This window comes from Rhodnius prolixus, unplaced genomic scaffold, assembly GCF_049639745.1.
Source record: "Rhodnius prolixus isolate KJV_2025 unplaced genomic scaffold, Rpr scaffold_9, whole genome shotgun sequence".
Taxonomy (NCBI): domain Eukaryota; kingdom Metazoa; phylum Arthropoda; class Insecta; order Hemiptera; family Reduviidae; genus Rhodnius; species Rhodnius prolixus.
The window spans coordinates 14568861-14592313 of NW_027411604.1; the positions used below are offsets into that span (position 1 = coordinate 14568861).

Sequence of the window (23453 nt, forward strand, 5' to 3'; positions counted from 1 at the left end):
GGGACTTACAGAAACCTTTAAAAGGTTCTTTTACTTGGACAACTTTTATTATTTTCCCATAATTAAAATTCTAATGAGTTACTTGAAAGAAAAAAATCATTTATGTCCCTAATATAGACTTATTAATTTAATAAATGATATATAATTTTAATGTCTCAGCTACAACTCATTCCTTCGAGAGAAGTTGCAGCATCTAATTATACTGATATTCTCTGTGAATATGCTAAAATTATAATCCTTGGGGACGCCCTCCAATTTGGCAAGGTCTGCCTTACTCTCTTATTCTTATAATTTTATATGATTTATTCAAATAGTTCATGAATATGACTGATTAGCGCACAAAATTTATTTTCTTTAAAATTATTAATAAAATTAATACCATACAATCTAATTAATCTACTGCAACCTGTAAGAAGTCTGTCATGAGAAATGTTGTTACGTAGATTAGTTCTTCCGTGACAGTAGAGGATTTTATTACTATTATGTCGAGTTTAGAGAGGGTCTGCAAGATCAATTTTGATGAATTTATTCAACAGTTTTTCTTTGTGTCCTTACAAAGGTTTTTGGTGTAAAAATTTAAGTTGATTTCGTTCAGAATATTATATTTAATAAGTGTAGCGCACGGGGACAGCGAAATCTAATCCCTACCTCCTTGTGATTCCTTCGGGAGTACTGCTCCCAGAAGCAGACCTACAGAGAAGGCAAAAGGACTCGTCCCGTAATCGGGATTGGGTAATTCTCAATGTTAACCCTCAAATATCTGGCTGTGAGGTGGGCAAAGCCTTACTCTTTGAAAGTAATGTTCAAGAGAGATCATGCTTCGGGGTAGAGAAGAAAGAAATACAGCCCACAGACTGCTGTTCCTTAATCTTCCCAGCAGTTAGGGAAACTTCAAAAATTTTATCATGCGGAATCATCATGATTAATATCTGAAGCAACAGACGAACGTTAGTTTCAATTTTGCACTTAGCGGGGGAAAAACTAACGTTAGATTCTTTTTTATCAAAGTATACTATACTTATTAAAGTATGACAATTTTATGCCCGGAGCCCTGTTTTGGGGTTCCGAAGTGTGTTAAGACTGCGACCATTAACTTATGGGTGCAGAGTAGGTCTCAGGAGTGGACAGAGACAGGCGAAGGAGTTTATTAAAGGCTATTCGCCGAGGCTGACTGCAGAATTAATCTGTCAAGGCCGTGGAGCTATAAGGATGATTGTAGGCCTATTAACTGGCCACTGCAGGCTCAGAAAACACATGCATCGCATGGGCCTGGCAGATGATAGCCTCTGTAGGTTCTGTCAGGAAGAGGAGGAAACGTCACTGCACGTGTTGTGTCAGTGTGAGGGGCTCGTGTGGCTAAGGATGTTACTTCTCGGGGAGGAAAAACCAAGGCCTGTGAGCTTTACCCAAGAGTCGCTCTCCAGAATTAAGAGTCTGATTAAGATGACGGGTCTGGAGGGTGAGCTTTAAAGTGAGGGGAGCCACAATAAATCCAAATGGGTTGCAGTGGCGTAGGCCTTGAGGCCGCCCTAGTCTAATCTAATCTAATCTAACGACAATATTATCCTTAGTCCCAGACAAGTACCTCGACTTAACACTGGATCACGAGTTGACCTTCACTAAACACGTTCAGGACAAATTGAATTTCGGTAAACTCGACTACAAGACTACCATTTCCTTTACACTCAAGAGACTCGAAGATGACCGTACTCAGGACAAACTCCTTCTCTACAAAGTGAGGTCATCAGGCCGATGTTACTCTACGCCTACTCCCACCTGGAGCCTGTCCTGTAGTAGTAACATGAAGGAGCTCCAGACAAGAAAGAACTAATTCCTTGTACTTGCGACAGACTTTCCACTTAATTTCCACCTGAGATCCTTCCATTTCCTGCTTACAGACATTAAAGAAAGCAAATTCTTATTCAGCCTACTAGCTATTGGTATTTCTTCATATAATCTTCTTAACCTGAACGTTGGTAAGCAGTGTAAGAAGGTTATAAAGTTCCAGCCATTTTTAATTAAAGTTTATATATCTATCAACTTATCTTATTTTTATTTATCTATTTATTGTCCACAAATCTATATGTATAATCAGCACGGATTATGTTAGAAAGGGGAAACAACAAGACATAGTGTCCTGGCAAAATACGAGTATCTCATGTAGCCAAAACTCCTGAAGGAGATCTACTTATTGGAATAGAGCAGGCAATGTTCTTAAAATTTTAAATGATTATTACGTATCATTTATTTGTTTATTTATTTTGCAACTGTAATAGATACAACAAGCAAAAGAGATGATAAGGATAGCACAAATACACATGCACGCATACATATCCGCGCACATGCATGTGCGCCAAGGGCTTGAGTGGAGTGAACGACTACCATCCAGTGATGGAAGCAGTTAGTTCGCCAGATTGGCAAGCTTAACATACGCAGCAACCATCCTAGGAGGTCGGCGTTAAATGATGAGATGATCGCGTGGCCACCGCCGCTTTAGTCTGCGCTGTGGATTTGAAGGAAATGTTGTGGTAGACATGTTGTGGATCAGAGGGTTGTAGTGACTGTAGATTTGAGTGGAATTTTGTGTAACGAGATTTGGCTATTTCAGAGACGAGAGGAATATTTAGATCAGAGTATATAGTATGATTGGAGACTTAGAAGGGAGCGTTAACTATTGTTAGAATTTTTGATTGTAAGGTCTGAAGTCGGTTGATGTTCGATTTTTTAACGCTTCCGTAGAGTTGTATTCCGTCCATATTGGGGCAAGTAGAGCGGTATATAAAGTTCGTTTGATCATTATTAATATTTTTAAAGCCTTAGGTTAGCCAGAAATTGGATAAAATAACATTCCTGACGTAAAATATCACGCGATTCAACGCGGCAGTCGTAGACTTCTCTTAGGATTCAAGTGTTAGCTACTTTGTCAGGAGGTTATCCATAATTTTATTTAAAAAGAAATAAATAAATAAAATATTAAAGGGGTAGTTAGAGGATGTAGAGGGGGAAATAATTAAAACAAAAGAAAAGAAAAAAAAAGTCAAATTGTGTTAAAGTGGAGCGACAAAAGGGGCGGACACAAACACTCGCACTGATAAGTGGGGACCCCCGATGTAGGTCTGTGGGGGACTGGGCTCCTCAGCCAACAGCCACTTCTCAGTATTCCTTTCTGCCAGGTGACCGTCACGTTGCTCTTCAGTACAGTTTACCTTCTCCCTCTTCTAACTACTTCTTCTTCTTCTAAGTTGGTTTTTCTTTTGTTCTTTAAAAAAAAAAATCTATTATTTTTATAACAAGCAAAGAAACCTACCGGTAAAATTATTTTGGCTTAGTTTCACCCAAGTATTTGTTTTTTTTTTTTAAGTTCAGTTAATTACTTCGTAAGTTTTGGTTTTTTAGGGGAGGTTTATCAACGCAGCACTTTAAATAAAAATCGCCTGCTTCTCCCACTCCGGAAATACAAGGCAAAGCGGCACCGGAATTGGCGTTTCACGCGTTTATTTAGACACCGCAAAAATTTTAAGTGTTCAGTGCAATTGACCATTAAATTTTTTTCAATTATTTAACTAAAAAAAAGTGAATTTTTTAAGTGTAACTTTGAACTAAAAAGGACTAAAGGACTTGAAGAACGATTATTAGTTGGATTATTCTACATTGCAAGGTAAGAAATTTATTTATCTTATTCTTTCAAAATTCAATCGCGGATATATTAAAAGATTTGGGTTCAGCATTTTTAATCTTTCGTTCCTAAACCTTAAATAATTAATTTCTTTTACAACTTTAACGCGTCTTCAACTTTTAGCCGGTCATTCTCATAGCTGTGAAGACTTGGAAAAAAAAAAATCGGATTGAATCACCTAAAGTTTAATCGATTTAAATCGAATTCAGTTAAACGTGTAACAATAAAAACCAGACCAGAAATCTGACAAAATCTAAACAAACTTTAGAAACGGCCAAGTAATTTTAACGTTGGTATATAAGAGATTTCGTTTACGACATCCTTATTTTTACCTATTGATTTAAATTAGAGATTCCGTTATAAAATTATGTTTTTTTGGAGGGTGTGTTTGGAAAACAACAAGTACTAGTTATAATTATTACAATTAGTTGGAATTAGTTATAATTATTTTATTTAAAAAAATATATAATTAAACAAAAAATTAATCTTATTTCAATTTATAATCTGTTTTATTTTATTCTTCGTGATTATTTATTGCTTTAAATTAATAAAATCCTGATCTGTACGTGGGACGCCAAGTAGTTTACGTTAGTTTTACGTAAACCCTGCCTAGAAACGTAGGAAATGAGTCAATAATATGGTTTACATAATTCAAAGATCACTTGTCGTAAATTTAACAAAAATAATCAAGCGGAAAATATAAAGAAAAAGAAAAAATAGATTATTAAATTTTCTTTTGTGAAAACATTTTGAACAAGAAATAATATTAATGCTACTTATTCGTGAAATTCTGTCCGTACAGTTCATGTAAGAAAATATAATTTTTCTATTAACGTTCTTGTCCAGAAGGGGACACATTGTCACGATGCGGTTAGGAAATCTTTTCGTCTGAATTGTGTGATCGTGATAGGTGGTGTCCCGTCCTTGCTTTAAAGCCCTCCCGATCGTGTGACTTTAAAGGTTATAGATACTCCAGGGCACATAAAATGAGGTTGAATACTTTGCTAGCTATGTGCGCTTCTGAACCCCAATGTACGTCTGGCATTTAATGTTTATTTTATTTTTATATATTTTTTTTAACCCTTTTAAATGCATTTTGGTATGTCCATTGCTAACCGATCGTTCATTTACAACCTCGACAAATTTAACGATTATAAACGTCTCATGGAGCTTGCTCAGTAATTTTTTTTAACACCCTCCTTTTTTTAATTTAAAACAAAATTTAATTATTGTTGAAATAATTTAAAAAAAAACTAAGTAAACGAAAAGTAAGTGCCCTTGTAAAGTCGGAAGTTTTCTAGTTTTGAAATTGAACAAATTAATAATTTTTAATTAAAAAATATTGCCTTAACTTTTTTAATATCACCTAAAATGGTGTAAACTGAAATTCCTTAAGAGATATATGCGTTACGCCCCCTTTTATAAAGGCGTTTAGTATTAGCTTAAAGTGATTTCAACACTACGGCAAACTGGTACGTGTTAATAAAAAAAATAAGATTTTATTAAAAAAAAAAACTTTAAAATCAATTCTCCAACATTAATAGATCAATAATAACAAAATCTATTAAATAAATAAATATTTCGATTAAAAAAAAAAGTTATTTATTGTCTAGTTGCTGTTACAATACAATTATATATTATTTTTAAATTCAATTCACATTATTTATCGGAATAATGCGCTAATCGATTTATTAACAACTCTAAACATTAATTTATATTTCATAGGGAATGTATTAGCTATGCGTTTAGCGCATTGGTTGCTCACGCGAAGATCACAGGTTCGAATCCAGTTTTGCTGGCCCATAGAAGTTTTCTCTCTTCCTAGGAGCTTCTTACTTGCTTATTGTCCGGATGATGAGATGTTTGAGGCGCTTTAAATCATTTACAAAAAATATATTATTAATCGAATTTATGTAATAATCATTTGCTGCTTATAAGTTCTCTGTAGTTTATTTTCAACTTAAAATTTGGAAATGCAAAATTTTGTGTTCAGTTCTCTTAAAATTGTGAAAAAACAACGCGAATTTTACGAATTGGTAGATATTTCAGCTTTATGTAACCTTGTAATAATAACTTTTTTTTTTGTATTTTAGTTAATTTTAATCGATATAATTTTTTTAAATAGTTTTAACACTAAAACGGAAGTTAATTCAGTGAAAGTCCAGTTAACACTAATATAAGTTTATTAAAAATTCGTCCTTCAAATATTATTTCAATTTAAACTTCATTTAAACGGCTGTAATGATATTAGTATTAATTGAAATAAAATCATGAATATCGATTAAAAAATCATAAATAAGGGTTTGGTTTAAATCCTGATTAATTATTATTCTTTTTGGTTTTGCCGCTTTTTAAAAGAAAAGGGAACATTTTGAATAATTTTTTTTTTTTTTTTTTTGGAAAATGAATTTGTGTTCTAACCGAGGAAATAATGGTAAAGAAAACTAGATTTCCATCATTTTTGTTTTCCATCTTCATCAGTAATTCTAATTCTCGATACAATTTCATTCTCGGAAATTTCCGTAAGGATTTCAAAAGTCTGCGTAAATAAAATAAATGCATTCTATTTAAAGGAGCTTTGATTTAATTAATATTAATTTGAGTTTGCCACAATTAATCGATGATTTTTTGGCAGGTAAAAACAAAAACATTATTTCTGATATTGCCTTAGTGATGAATTCTATATTTGAAGAAGCAAACTCTAAAGATGAATGTAAGCTTCAAACTGAAGCATCTTTTGATGGATACAAAAAAAAAAATATGAATGGGAGTTGCAGCCATTAAACAAAATTTATGAGCGAGTGTTATTGGTTTATTTTGAAAATTTCCCTTGCTTAAAATTTTTATTGGCAATTAACTTAATTAAACTATTTATTAAACTCATTATTGCTTTTTATAGCGAGCCAAACTTTATTGCTAATAATTTTTTTTTTAAGATTTGGACTTCATTTTTTGCTCCTGAATTCTCGTTTAATCTTTCTTAACGATACGATTAGTGAAACTTAACATTTTAATTGATTCTACTTGGCCATCACTGGACAGCAGTTAAATTTTCAAAGCAATAATACTTGGGTGTTAAATGAGATTAATTATCACAAAAGTGAGATCTTATTTTGTTTTAATTGGTGTAGGACAGGGGGTCGGCAACCTATTTCAAGTAGAGAGCCATTTCTTCTTAAATAATTTTAATAAATCTTACCAAGAGCCGCAAGGATGGTAGTGTAAAAAACTCTGTAGAACATTTGTATTCACAAACAATTATTTTACGATATTCAATAACATTTAAATGTTTTATATATTTATTTTCACATATTGCAAAGTAAATAAACAAATAAATAATAACTAAACCTGTATTAGAATGAAAATGGCGGCAGTCCTATATATTACATACTGTATTTTAATATAATTCTATTCAATTTCAATCCAAATCTCATTTAATAGTTATTTATTTAACAAGTGTGGAAAGTAGTACTTTTCCTCACGCGAGGCAGGGTTTGCACGCACGAGCGAGCGAAGCGAGGCGAGTGCAAGTGCAAATTGCCGAGTGTGAGGAAAATACTTTACACTCGAGTTAAATATTATATTTTTTCTGCAACCATTAGATTTATTAACTAATAAAATTAAAAATTTCATTTTTACAGTCTACAAAAAGTAATTTATTTATTATAAACATTTATTGTTATATTACAATTATTTACATTACTTACGTATTTACATTACTTATTACATTTTCTGCTGTTTCTTTTATTGAGGAGGAGTGATTTCTAAACAGGAATCACTAGAATCCATTTTAAATTTCTATAAGGTAACACTATAACCTTTTTAACTGTTATAATTAAAAATATCTAATGATTTATTAAAGTATTATTTTTATTTCTATATTCCTTTCAATTTTTATTTTATCGTTTAATATTCGTTTTTTAATTATTTAGTTACGTTAAATAAGCTTATTAAAGTTTTACAGAAAATATTTAATAACAAAACTTCTTATATCAAGGTAGCACAATAAAGTTTTTCCACTCACTAGTAAGGAAAGTGGCACTAATGGGAATTTTTCCCCACTAGTGAGGGAAGTTGGGCATTACACAGCTGATTTTAATTGAGTAATGAGAACATTCCTAATTGGTTGCAGAAAAAAATTCTTTTTGAAAAATATCTTTACTTTAGTAAATGAAATTTTCATTTGTTTCAATAAAATTGAAATATACGATATATTTTGGACAGGCTGAAGAGTCACAAAATTTGGATAAAAGAGCCGCATGCTCGCGAGCCTCGGGTTGCCAACCCCTGGTGTAGGATGCAAGAAATAAGAGAAAAATATTTGTGGCTTCAGTCGCTGTAATGAGAATATTTAAATTCTAACAATTTATTATTGTTCAATGTAAAAATAAGAATACTTACAATTCAGTGATGTACACGAAACTTCATCTGTAAAACTGGGAAAGTCTCATCTCTGAAAAAACTTTTAACTTAGCCAGCGTATGCAATTTTTTTTTTGCCCAATTTACGCCAAGAAATTACAAAATTAATCACAAATACGATACGATACTGCAAGTCACTCTGATCCTAATTTGATTTTATATTTTCATCTTGAGTCAATAATAATACATAAGTGGCCAAACAATTTTATAAATACTATATTTAGAGTTTATCACGGAAAAAAATCTTCAAAATGGATTTACCAAATTTTTATTGTGTCATAACAGTATTTAAATTTAGACAAAGCTTGGGCTGAATCCTGCCCTTAAGCGTAGAAACTCCTCCAAGAAATCTTACAATAGTATTATTAAGCTTTTATCTGAATTACCCACATCTCATTACTAAATCATATCTTGAATTCTCCTCAAGTATACATTATTACTTTTCTCTTTTCACTCCCGCCTGATTTTTTTTATTGAATAATATGTATTCATAAAATAAATAGGTAATTTATTTGTAATCACAGAGATCTTTTTATTATTTTGATTATTTTTAATTTACCATGGGTTTATGGTACGTTTTGTTTTTTACAAGAATTATCTTGATGCGGTAGGATTTTTTGGTAACCAAATTAACGTGTTTTCTCTTATCGGTGCCTTTGGCATTGTCGTATCCACTTAAAGTTAAAGCTGGAGGCCACTTTCTATGAGTAAAAAATACTCTTGCCAACGAGAATTTCAAAAAGACCTGCTATAAAAAAAAAAAGTAAATACAAAATAACTATTTTTAAATTTTTGTTGTTGAAAAATATAAATGCCCTTGATTGTGATGTAATATTGCGGTCGCCGGATACTGAAATATCGTATCAGGTACGCCAATTTCATCTGTTTTTCTGGAACACTAAGTCAGGTTTGTTGTTTTGGAGTTAATATATCGATAATTACTATTCATCTATTGTATTTAAGCATAGATGCTGGTTTGTTTTACGAGTATTTTTTTTTTTTGTTGGGCTGCTTTTCTTCAGTCTTAAAATAGCCTGGCCTATCACTAGCTCTGACTTTTTTCATCTTCAAACTCTGTTTTTGCATTTGATCTCACTAGAGATCGTCCAACCGACGTAAGCCATTATTTCCCCGTTTCAGTCTGGCACCAGGAATGAGTCTTGTAAAGTAGCCTAGCTATTCCTTATTTTTCCATCCTCTCCAAATTATCCATCCAACAAAAAAGCCGACCGTTCTTTATGAAGTTTACACAGTTTCTAAAGTTCGTACAATTACTCACTTACTTTTTGCGTAGCCTAAATTGACTAAACTGGAGCCGAAAAATCCTTCCTAAGACGCTTTACGTTCTCAAACTACAAACCTGGCACTTTAATTTGTTATATCTTTTGTAAATAACTATTGCCATTGTAAATAATACAAGCTATTTCTTCAGGACATCACCCTTCTGAAGTTGTTTTGTTCTTATAGCCATCTAGTCCAGACTCAGTTCAATTCTATATTTCTGTGGTCATACAAACAAATGTAATCGTTTGCATTTTCAAATGAAATAGGTAGGCCTTATAATCTCAGATAATCAAAACATTTTATGGTAATTCTCTTTAACCTGAGTTATTGATTGAAAACCTATTATAATTGTTCTATAAACTTTATTTGAAAAATTAAAAAGAAAATTGTGAGAGGGAGATGCTTAAGTTTTCATCTAAAACTAATTTTAATGAAGCACCTGGACTTTTTTCCACTTATATAGTATTAAAAAGAGTAAAATGTGTTATGTGTGAGAAATATACAGATTTTGATTAAAATAGCGTGAGGATTCTTAAGTTTTCTACAATTTAGCCGCACTACTTTTCTTTTTTTTTTGGCGCATTAACAGCTGAGGTTATTAGCGCCCAGAGCTTTTTCCAGTGAACTGCCGGCCTCCGGACAATGTTCTCTCGTTATAGACAACACTGTCCATCACCGGACAGTGAGCTGTAAGAAGCTCTTAGGAAGAGAAAATCTAAGGGTCAGCTGCTGAATTCGAACCCGGGACCTCCGCGTGGGAGTCCAGTATGCTAACCTCATAGCTAATCCCTTCCCTGAACTACACTGTTGAAAAAGAAAAGAATGTGAATAGACCTTAACAACCTTTTCTTTTTTTAAAGTGCAATTTGTAACCTTTGACTTCCTTATTTTAAGACAATCTACTTTAAAAATTGACTACTGGTCCATCTAAAAGAGTTTTCAATGACTTAAACAACTTGATAACTAACACTGTTGAGTGCTCGTGAGCACGTTTTCTTGCAAAAACAAACGTAATTTCTCGTACGAAGATAAAAGGAATCCAGGAAAATGATATACCGTTTGAACAAGGAAACTTTTACTAAAAAGTGCCAGCACCTAGGTCTGACAATGATCCCCATAAGGGCCTAATGAGTTTTCTTAAAAATTTCGATTATTTTTATTTTTCCAGTATCCAGGAGGAAGATTGAGGCTGATTGGAGAATAACTTATGCTTCAAAACGGTATCAATTTTTAGAAAATTTATCTGTCTTTCTAACCGTGTCATCCAGAATCGAATTCGGACTAAAACTTTCTGAGTAATAACATTTTTATTGGAAAAAACAGTAATGATTTTAGAAAAAAAAATTTAAAGTGACGCCACTCAAGAACAATGGAATATATGAAGTTGTCCAATACGTCATTGAACTCCACTTTAGATGTACGAGGGTCGTTTGAAAAGTCCGTGCAAAGTCAGAGAGATTGCACTACTGGCGCGTATCGAGGTTATGTTTAGTTAGTAGCATCTCTTGGAAGAACACACACCAAGTTTCAGCCAGATCGGTCTATTTCTTTGTGTTTGGCATTCGTTTGAATCGAGGAAGTCGAGTGATTTTCAAAAAAGGGACGAAAAAGAATTTCGTGTGTTGATTAAACGCTACTTTATGAAAGGCAAAACGCCTCAGGAGACTAAAGAGAAGCTTGAAAAATATTATGGTGACTCTGCAACTTCGATTAGAACAGTTTATAAGTGGTTTCAAAATGGGCACAAGTGACGCTGAACGTTCTGGACTCCCTGTTGAGGTTACTACTCCAGAAATCATTGATAAAATCCATGATATGGTGATGGATGACAGAAGAGTGAAGGTGCATGAGATTGCTAGTGCTGTGGGCATCTCGAATGAACGGGTACATAATATTTTGCATCAACATTTGGACATGACAAAGCTATCCGCAAGATGAGTGCCGCGATTGCTCACGCTTGACCAAAAACGAAATCGTGTAAAGTGTTGCAAGGACGGTTTGCAGCTGTTCCAGAAGAATCCGCAGGACTTTAAGCGTCGTTTCGTCACTGTGGATGAAACATGGATACATCACTACACTCCTGAGACCAAAGAACAATCTAAACAATGGGTTACCAAGGGGGAATCTGCGCCAAAAAAGGCGAAGACCGTTCCTTCGGCCGGAAAGATTATGGCGACTGTCTTTTGGGATTCGCAAGGAATAATTCTCATCGACTATCTGGAAAAGGGTAAAACTATTACTGGTGCATATTATTCATCGTTATTGGACCGTTTGAAAACCGAGCTGCAAGAAAAACGCCCACGATTGGCCCACAAAAAAGTCCTTTTCCATCACGACAACGCACCAGCTCACACCTCAGCAGTTGTGGTCGCAAAATTAATGGAAATAGGGTTCCAACTCGTTTCACATCCCCCCTATTCTCCAGACTTGGCTCCCTCGGACTACTATTTGTTCCCCAATATGAAGAAATGGCTGGCGGGAAAAAGATTTTATTCAAACGAGGAGGTGATTGCAGAATCGAATGGCTATTTTTCAGACTTGGACAAATCCTATTATTCGGAAGGGATCAACAAACTAGAGCAGCGTTGGACGAAGTGTATAAGCCTAAAAGGAGACTATGTTGAAAAATAAAAAAGGTTTACCCCAAAAAATTAAGTAGTTTTTATTTTTGCACGGACTTTTCAAACGACCCTCGTACTACACACACAGTAGGTCTATGGACATTACTTACTGGTTCATCCTGTATATATTTTTGTACTTAAAAAACAAGAATGAAAAGTGTCTGCCCGACCAAGCTGATGTAATAGAGCTCAGAGAAAACTGTGTTCACAATGTTTAAATTTCTCTTTCACAATTTCATTTTACTGTTGTTTTCCATAAATTATTTATTTCTAGTAAATGACAAAATAATTTACAGTAATTGCAATAAATAATTCTACAAATCATTACCATTTTTACTACTTCCTGGCCATATAGAATTTTTTAAAAATGAATAACAATAAAAATAAATTATAGTTTTTTTAAAGGAAAACTTCAAATAATAATAAATCAAAATATTTATTCGCAAGAAATTAACCATAACCAAAAAAAAATCATTTACTTTCTACAAAACAAAATGAGCAAAAAGAATAAGCTTTGTAAATTAAAGAAAACTACAACGTTAATCTATTAAAAATTATAAGCGCATATCTTTAAATGAAGAAACTGCGCGAATGAACGTGCAAGAATGTACTATTTAGCCTTTAATCTTAGCACAATCAGACAGAACTTCTAAGCATGTTGATGAGCAAAATTCTGGCACAGGATCATCTTTTTTATTTAGATAAAATTTTATATTTTAAAATTACTTTGTTGTTGTTGTTGTAGCTGGCTGATTTGTATTTAAATTAGGTAAAATGATTCAGAAAAGCGCAGTCTGAAATATTTAACAATGACCAGTAATTTGTAAATATCTCTTGGCTGAGTGTTTTGTATAAAACAAAAATTAAACTAAAATAACTTGTAAAACTTTTGTAAGTTAGGCAAATGATTGATTCACTCATTATATTCTCTTACTTGGTAAAAAAGGGTGGTCCTTGCGATCAGGCCAAGTTTACGAAATTGAGTTTTCAAACTGAAAATATCAATTTTCTGAGTTCTTTCACCAGAGTAGGCCCTGATTGCCTATTAACGGCTTGACTTCAGCGAAATTCAATTTCAATTTACTAACTACATTTAAATTGTCACTTAAAAGTCAAATGAATGATTCCTAGATATCTATCAATTTAAAGACCAATTTTAGCTGATAGACAAAAAACATGCGCTATAATTATAATACTAACAACAGAATTTAGTAAAAGAGTGACTTGTACTAGCAAACTCATTTCTTTAAATAAGAAGGAAGTAAAATTGAGTTAATTTTGCCCCATTTGCTCCGGACAGTGTTCTCTCGTTAGAGAAAGAGAAAATCTAAGAGCCAGCAGCTGGATTCGAACCCGGGACCTCCGCGTGGGAATCCAATACGCTAACCGTATAGCTAATACCTTCCCTAATATATTTTACATATATTTACGCATTTCTGAACATTAATTAGTATTTATTTATTTCATAAAAGGTTTTTCAATATTTAATACACTTATTTTATACATACATTGTTATGATTATTATTTTTTGGTGAAAATTTAAAATTCATTGGCATAATTTTTATACATTATTCTACAGCCCCTCCTCATTTTATTAAAATATAGCAACATAAAGAAATGGCCGCTAAAAAAACGTAATAATTAATTTTTAATAATTATGCGACTGGGTAAACAGTTTTTCTGCTCTTTCAATCTAATTACTGACCTTAATGAGGCGGCTCTCTTCCCTTCCAAGTTAACACGCCTACATGACGGGAAAATTCAATTGTTTCAAACCAGTGCATAAATTATCTACCAGGAATTAATTTGCACGTTTATTGTTGGCCTTTTTATTAACATTATTTAAATGTTGAAATTTTCTTTAGTCTTCTAAATTCTGGGTTAATTATTTGTTATTATTTTTTTTTGTACTTTTGCTTCGAACTGTTCAACTACTAAATAGCGGGTTTTTCAAATACAATAATCTAATAAATGTTCTTTTATGTCCTGTCTGCACACTCCAGATCCTAGCTATTTCTCAATCCTCAGAAAGAAATCACAAGATTAGCTATTCATAGAAGAAGTTAAGCAGGAGGATTTGAAGTGTGTTATCTCTTAAATTTGTTAGGGTAGTACCAGTTATTTATAAGAAGTTGAATGGATAGTTCGTTTGGTTATGTTGAAGAATAGTAATGACAACATTGGGTATTCGGTGTACCATTATGATTATCATACTGGTTTCTGCATTTTTGGAAAGCTCTATTCTCAAAGGAGTACTTGAGAACTTCGGGAAATTTGAGTTTGCAGAATATCTACGGAATAATACGGCGAAGGAAGACGCCTTGCAGTACTTTAAGGCACAGACTTCATAGGCGGTTTTTTATTTATTGCTACTAGTTGTCTGGGAGCTTTTTAGGCCTTCTATTCTATGAAGTATACACTGTTGTCCTCTCCTCTGATCCTGACCTAGACTATCTTAGAAGATCAGAAATGGTTTCATGAATGGAGAATAAAAATAAATACTACTTTCATTCTTCGTAAAATAACACTGCCTGTACTATATTACAACTACACTCAACAGCAAAAAAAACCGGACACTTAATATTTTTTATATTAAAAGCTGATTATCAGTAATGTGTTTGCTTTTGTGGGTAATCTGGTTATTACAGAGAAGGAAGGGTCTAAGTCCATTGAACTAATCCCGTCAGGATTAGTAGGGCACGAGATAAGACTCAGATGTGGCTTATTTGTCTTGAGGCTGCATTTGCCTGACGGAACTCTTCTAAACTGTAAGTAGGTTTTCGCATCTTTAAAGATCTTTAATTTATTAACCGCGCCTTTCTGTCATTAATAGACGTGATTTTTTTTCATTTTGGTCCAGAATAATGGTTCTTTCGAATGTAGACGTAGCCTGATGATGCCTTGGCAACAGAAGGCCGGAGCGTCCGATCTATCACAGAAACCCTTGGAGTAGTGAAGTCCGCCATTAATGATGCACTCCGACGTTTCCGGGAGACTGGCAGTTACGAGCGGAGGGCTGGCAGTGGCCGACCAAGGGCCACAACTGAAGTTGACGATCGATTTATCACGCTCTCAGTATTGAGAGACCGTCATTTAACTGCTCCTGAGGTTCGGGACAGGCTTCAAGTGGCGCGAAATACGCGTGTTAGCTCGGACACAGTACGGCGGAGACTAAGGGAGCGTGGACTTAAAGCAAGGCGCCCCGCGACAGGGCCCCAACTCCTGGAAAGGCATCGTAGAGAAAGGCGATTATTAGCCGACCAACATTTTCATTGGACTATAGAGCAATGGGGAACAGTTTTATTCACAGATGAGTCTCGCTTTGGTCTATACCACTCAGACGATCGAGACAGAGTGTGGAGACGATTAGGGGAGCGATTTGCTCAATGTACTTTTCGCGAGTCACGACCTTTCGAAAGGAGATCAGTTATGGTTTGGGGTGGAATCAATTTCCACGCCCGTACTGAACTGATTTTCATTGATAATGGGGGCTCTGATTGCTCGGAGGTACATTGAGGAAGTGCTCCTAGAGGCTGTGATCCCGTTGGCTCCATTTATTGGTGACCAATTCATTTTGATGCAGGATAATGCTCGCCCACATACCGCCAGAATTGTTACCGAATACTTGGAGCAAGTGAGAATCACAGTTCTGGACTGGCCTGCACGAACTCCTGATATGAATCCCATAGAAAATTTATGGGATGATTTAGGAAGGCGTGTTAGACATCGTCATCCTCCTCCTAGTGACTTAAATCAGCTCCAAATTGCTCTTTGTGAAGAATGGGATGCTCTGCCGGTGGAGTACGTCTAAAATTTAATTTCTTCTATGCCTGACAGGATTAGGGCCCTTCGCCGTAGAAGAGGGAGAAATACCCGCTATTAGAAGAACATCCCTGGTCAGAAAACCTGATAAAAATGAAGAATAAAGTTTAAAAAAAATGTGTTAATTTCTTATTTTTTCTTTATTTTACAATTTTGTGTTAATAATTAATAAAAATTAGTCATTTGTGGCAGATTTTTTGTAAATAACATAAATAAACCAATTCTTACCATAAATTAAAAAGATTAACGTATTTAACAAAATTATGAGACCAAATCTGAGTGTCCGGTTTTTTTTGCTGTTGAGTGTATATTCCTCTCCTATTTTCTGATGTCGTCTGCCACCTTGGGCTGTTCATCGATAAAAGACTAACATGGAAACCCTTATACTCGACTTAAGCGACAAGAAATGAACTCACGATACTGCTCAAAGACTATTAGACAACAGATCCAGACTATCGCTAGAGAAGAAACGCCTCTTGAACAAAACAGTTTACTTAGAGCGAAATGGATCTACGGCATCGAACTATTGGGTGCTGCCAAGCTGTCTGAACTCCTAAGAATTCCAATCTTGAAATCAAAAATCCTCCGCCCAGTTGGCAATACTCTCTTCTATGAATCCAACCGAATCATTCATAATGATCTTAATGTTCCTTACTTGACCGACATAACCTCAGTCCTCTATAAAAAAAAGAGATTCCGTACCACTTAATCTGTACATCAGAATCCTTTAGTCTACCGCCTCTGTACCTGGAAAATTCCTCCTGGACCTCCTAAGTGCCAAATGACTCAATAATTTACGCCAAATCTTCACAAATCTGCTGTTGAAGCTATTAAATCTTAACTATGTGTCTGTTGGGAAAGACCCAAACCTATCTAAAAACTCCTCTAGATCATGGCCATCGGAAAGAAAGTCATCAATAGCAACATAAGCCGAGACTAAGATAGTAATGCAGTACAGGGCAGAGCTATCCTAGATTAACAGCCGACTGTATAGGTTAGACGATATATAATCCATTATTTCTAATTGGTACTTAGTGGAATATAGATCGCGACATTTCTATCAGATCTTCTGGTGAACCCCTAATTTAAATTTATAGCTTCAACTTACTGCAGTTTTCAATTTTTTGTCCCAATATTCAAAGACAATTTTATAAAAAACCACTTTTCGAATTCAGAAGACCTCATAATTGGGATAAATTTGGTGAAAATTCAAAATGTTCACTCGATCGCAGCGCTTTCATTACCGAGTGAGAGAAATAAAAACAAATTTTCTATTCATCAGATTGCAGATAAAATTATTTAGAACATCTGCCAGATTGGATCGATCTCTCTGAACACTAAACGCAGGCTGTCCACCTTGCTTCCAATAAATTTTCGTACTTTTCCTGGGAAAATAAGTTATTATTAATTAAAGAATTCTTTAAAGAGATACAGATTTATCTTTATAATTTATCTAATTGTAATTAAGTAGAGAAAGAAACTGTAGCTTACAGGCCAAACTTGTTCTCTTTTGGTTTGGTTTGCAACAGTATCCCCTATTAGCCAAGATAGAAAATACTAAATATGGTAAAACGCGTGTTCTTATCGCACACAATCACCTACCTTTGGATTTCTATTATACCTTAAGAGTGTATTTATTTATTTTTTTCTTTTACACTATCAACAATTTATTGTAGTTTTGTAAAAGATCAGAACTATGGTCACCATTATTTAAAGTAATTTGTAATAGATAATTTGTTTTATGGGGAAATTTTTGTTAACAATTTTATTAAATTGAAATTTTGTCACCTAAAATGTTTCCTCCTTTAAAGTCTTTTGCGACTATTTTATTAACCAAATTAGCAATTTGGTCGTAGTGCATTGTTTGTTGAAACAAAGCGTTTTACTCTGAATATAATATTTTGAGAAAGCGCACTCTTGGAGAGGGTAGCAGAACTATTCAGTTCTTCAAAGTAAATTCTTATTTGAAGTTGGCCATCAACGTGTAGGTGTTTAAGTCAATCAATTAATGAATCTTAAAGCTCTTTAAAATGCTCAAAATGCTTACCTAGACAAGAAAGCCGCAAGTTGTTAAGTTATAAATCCACTTCGAAGAATTGCCTGCAATATAATATTCCTAAATCGTTTATTAAATGGTTGCTGTAATTGGCGTAATTCTGGTAAATTAATTAATATATAGTAATTACTCTTAGACGAACAATCCTACCTCCCATCTTCATGAACCAAACTCTTGTACCAACTGTGGACAAAGAACGCTACCTTGGACTGTACCTAGCCAAACGGTTGACTAGACTGAAAAGACAAGAAACTAACCAACGCTACAAAACTTCTCGCCAGACTACTTGGACAAACGATCTAAACTTAACCTACATAACAAAAGACTCTTATATCTACTGTTACTGCGATCTATTTGGTCATACGTCATCGAAGTATGAGGATCGACTAAGCGTTCCAAACTCACTACGCCTCCAGACATTACAGTCGAAAATACTTCGAAAACTTCTTAACGCTCCATTCTATGTATCTAATCTCACCATAATAGTAATCTCAAAATCTCTTTCGTTAAAGATCTTGCTAAAACTCGTTTCTCAAAATTCCATTTCTCTACTGAAGCTCATCCTAACCCTCTAATTGAAAAGCTATCTTCTTTCACAATACCAGGTAATCCTGTAAGGAGATTGAAGAGAAGATGGCCCGGCGAACTACTCTCATCATAAGAGCATACTAACGTATGTCCACGATAATGGAGTAACACCACTGGGTGCCTTCTTCTATCCATATTCATGACATATGTAGTTATACTATATCAGATTTGCTTGTTGCATCAATTGTTGCAGTTGCAAATTTCAATTAAAGATTAAAAAAAATAAAAAATTTAAGGGAATTTGCTCTTAAAGATTGGTTCCTCAAATTGATTGTTCAATATGCAACTGAAGAGATATCCAACGCTGCAGTTTTTCTATCCTTTTGTTCCCAGCAAATTTTATCCTTGTCCCAATACTAAGCGTTCCCTAAACTTTAGTGAAGGCTAAAGTTTAATTAAATTGGTATTTCATTTTTCTTTGTAATTAATTGTACATATTTAATAATAAAGTTTAACAATCTCTCAATGGAAATCAGAAAACCATCATTTTTTCATTTTTTTAAAAGTTTCAAATTTGGAAGTCCAAGAAAATGACTGTCGTGTGCTCTTTCAAATTGATTAAAAAAAGGAGAACATTCTGAGGAATCATCTGTTCTATATTTGTAACCTCCTAGTTACCAAACCTTTCAAGGAAGTATCCCTAGCCTATTTCCGCTTCCAGATCTGTAGTAACTGAAAACTGTTTTCAGTAACTCAACCAACCCGCATAGCCACGCCCTGAAGGAGACAATATATTTGTCGAAACGTTGACAAAAAGACGAGTTGTTTTTTTATTTGACCGATTCCTCGCCAATCTTGAATCCTTAATTTAATAATTTACTGTCACGAAACCTATATATTCATATTTTAAGTTTACACTTACTGTAAAGTGGCTGAGAATGTGCATAATATTTGTTAAAGTGAACTGTTCGAATTTTCCGGTACAGGAAATGTATTTGCCAATTAGTTTTAATACCCAGAATTGTGGTAATTTCCTCAACTGTTGTTGAGTGTACAAATTGACAGAAAACAACTCATTTTAGTAAAGTTAATATTTTTCCTTAATGGGGGACCTACCAATGTTTGAATAAAGGTGGAAATATCTTCCAAGCGTATGAATAAAAAAAGATGCCGTGTAAAATAACACAATCATACAGAAGATAATATCATCCATTTTACCAACAAGTCTTGTTACAATTGATGTGTCAGCTTGTAAGAAAAGAAAAACTATTCCAGCGTTATGATCAGAGCTCCTAGACAGAATAGAGGATATTGTGGAGTTGAACGAATGGTGTTTCTCAGACCAGCAGACCACAAAGATGAACCATGTACCACTAACCTTGAGCCATAATGGATAGACTAGATAACTATTAGAATCTAGCCACCAATCATAGATTTCTACTTCTTTTTTATTCATCTATTTCTCTTTACTTTTTTTAGTTTTACGACTTTTCTATGAGCACCACTAACCCAAAACTATGGATTCTAGGTAATACATACATCAGAATAATTTAGTAGAACGATAAGCATAATTAGTATTGTATAATACTATAAAATTAATATTTTTATTAATTATGTAATAAGGTTGGAGATCGGTACAACTCATATATAATAATGAACTGGCTTTTAAAATAGTTAAGCATGAATGGAAATAGATACGCAAAAGCTTGCCTTGAGCAACTCAGGGACTACGCCTAAAGTTCATAATTTACCTAAATATAATTGATTCCTCTCCGCTTTCTATTTTGTTGCAGAGTGTAGATCAAGCTCATGTCTTGTTTATAGAAGATCCCGTTGTTTTTTTTTAAAAAAAATCCCTGTAGTACTATCCAAATATGAACTTTATCTAAAAAAACTTAGATATATGACTATAGTTTTCAAACTCAGAAATACCTTCTGCATAGATTACCGTTAGCAGTAACAACAGTATTCGCACAATTAAGAACTCCAGGTCAATACAGTATTTCATTAAACATCAGTAACAATAAGTATATAGTCAATCCAAAACTTTTCTGTCAATTTTGTGATTTAAAAGTGTATGAAGATTTGCTACATATATTGTTTATTTGTCTAGCGCAGCGTTTCCCAACCTTTTTTTTGGCTCGCCTACCACTTGGTAGTACATCATGCTAAATTGTACCACTTCGTAAAAATGATGGTATTTCGTGAAATTTGTTATTCCGAATGCGTTATTTTATTATTATTATCATCTTTATTTGTATAGAGATACAATATGTCTGCTACAAAGGAGTTCAAGTTCATGTTCACTTTATAAACTTTGTAAAGTGTAAGATCTTAGTTTTAAACAATTAAAAATTACGTACATATTTTTCTCTTTAAAATTATTAATTATTTTATAAAGTTCTTCTTTAGGATTATTATATTTGTGCCTAAATCTTCTACATTAATTTCTTTTAAGCATCCAACTACCTGTAAGTACCAATTAAATTTAATGTTGCTTGGATAGAGTTCACTCATTAAAATCAGTCTCTAAAACCAGATTTCTCATAGTTATCGTTTAAGTTCTGTCACATGATAATTCTATTAAATTTTCTTTATCTTTTTATTGATAATGATGTAGCTTTTCCTAAATTTTCTTTATAGAAGGGATTTGAAATTCAATTATTCATTTTGTGTTTTCGGGTTTTGGGAAATACTCCATGAAAGACAATTTTTAATCCTGTTAAATATTTTCTCGTATATTTTGAGATAGACTAACCTTATTACTGTACATATTAACAACTTCACTGTATAATATTATTAATTAAAATAATTTTTTATGTATTATTGGGTAAAAACGTTTCTATGATATTTTTATGCTTAAATTTTTTATGTCCGCCATTATTGATTATTTTTCGCGTACCACCAACCAGCAACTCGCGTACCACTGGTTGGGAAACGCTGGTCTAGCGTATTAATATTTCTTTAGTGAAAATTTCTTTTTTTTACTTGGCTTTGTTCAATACTTTCTATTGTAAGTATACAAATTAATGATTTTTATATTTTTGGAAAAAAAGTTGGCAATAGTTTGGTCTGGGGACAGCAAGACGGAGAGTGGAGGTGGTTCAAGAGATAAGCAGAAGTAGAAGAAGACGAAGAAAGAAAGAAGCACGGCCCACAATTCTCAGTCTGCAGCTAATACCAGACATGAGAAGAATGAACATAAGAGAGAGAGAGGGAAGCACTGGCTGAGAGAGAAGAAACGTCCATTATCATTAATGAGCCATCATTCATCGCCCTAGAAAGTCTTGGGTAATACAAGTTGAAAATCTCACAACGCTACAGTCTGACACACTCTGGAGTCTGAAGTATACACATTATCTTGGACTACATTAATCTTTTCTTTCCCTATATGTGTTACTACATACTTTTACTCAAAAAAATATATATTGCACGCTGTTTCAATAAAAGAAAAAAAAAAAACGCGATAAAAATGATCAAGAGTAATAAAATCTCTTATTGTAATAGCTCAAGTTTTTCGTGTAATATCGTACTTTAATATTTACATGGAAGTATTACAATTATCGTTAGATGTAAGCCAGCAATATTTTGCAATAATGCGTGCCAGAAAACTGTGTTGGAATTTTAATTGATTTGTAATTGCGCAAAAGACGATTTTTTTGGTATTTTTCTTTCAGAATTTTGTAATTGAAGAGCTTGGTGCAAAAAGGAGTTATTATCTACAGTTTTTTAAAATTTTTAGTAGGGACAAAAAACTAAATATGCTTTAAGATGTATTCCTTATGTTGCGTCTGCTGAAAGGATTAGTTAATATATTGAGATGGGGGTCATTTGGGGCTCAATTTCAACTTTCTAGGGCATTTTTTTAAGCTTGCTATAAGCAAAAGTTATTTTGCAGCTAACTCTTTTTTGCACCAAAATCATAATTTTCAGTAAAACATATTAAGTACTTTAGTCAACAGATTTCTTGTTTTTGAGCTTTTAAGTGGCATTTTGTGTCTTGTCGAAGCGAATGTTAGATATATTATTATGCCTGTCAAAAAGTAAAATAATAATATCTACCTAATATCAACATTAAATAAACCTAATATAAAAATTTTTGTTTGATTGATGGCGTCATCTTTTCTGTTTGGAGCAAAAGAAAGTTATCTGCAGTAGAAAACTCATTTTTGCTCCAAATCTAGCCTAGGTTAGAGAATAAGTAATAATAAAACGAATCTGCATAAAGACTCGTTTATGCACCAAAAGATTGTAGAATTGAACATACAATAGGGGGCGCCACTAAACACATTTTCGGAAAAAAAATGTAGATAACTCCTTTTTGCACCAAGCTCTTCAATTCATCTGTTTAAACTTGTAAAGACAGATCTTTTCTGTACAGTTAGTTAGAAAAATGCAGTTTTGAAGATAAGCATGGTTAACTGATTTGGATTATACAAGAAAGTTAAATGAATTACATTTGATCTGTTCACTGCACTTTTTTGAAATATCTTAAATTTAATTGGTCAAAGTACTTGGTTCAGTCATAGCTTTTTATATTTAATAATAAAGTTTAACACCATTAAACGACCAAAATTTGTTTGGCCATTGAATAATAAATAATTTATTTCAGAAGCCGTTTTGATTAATTCTGCGCTCTAATTATAAATCGTTACAATAATTCAACTCAAATTCAGTAGCAGGCGCTGAATGATGAACGTTATATTTATTTGAATTTATATTATAAATGGAAATTTTTTTAAAAAAAATGTAGATTACTTCATCGCATTACTTCCACTTTTTTGTTTTATGGAGTTAATCGAGTTGTGCTCATTTGATACTGAACACATCAGCATTTTGATAAGTGTAGAAGATTATTAATTTTCTTAATTTGTATCCTATTTACTAAAAACAGTACAGAAGTTCGAGTGAGGCGCCACGGTAGCCGAGAGCGGTTAGAGACCTGTAAAGCTAATACGTATTGTGGTACTGGGTTCGATTCCCGGTCTAAGCCTTGGATTTTATTTAATGGTTAATAAAAGAAATTTACAGTAAAGTATGTTTGC

At 33.4% G+C, this 23453-nt stretch overlaps 1 protein-coding gene across 1 annotated transcript in view; it reads left to right on the forward strand.

Annotated features, from left to right (window-relative positions):
- The first annotated feature begins 3140 nt into the window (after positions 1-3140).
- The window catches only part of LOC141454703 (uncharacterized), a 670160-nt gene continuing 649847 nt past the window's right edge, over positions 3141-23453 (forward strand). Inside the window, exon 1 of the mRNA XM_074129221.1 lies at positions 3141-3658. The gene's annotated coding sequence lies outside the window, so the exon portion shown is untranslated. The remainder of the gene's footprint in view (positions 3659-23453) is intronic.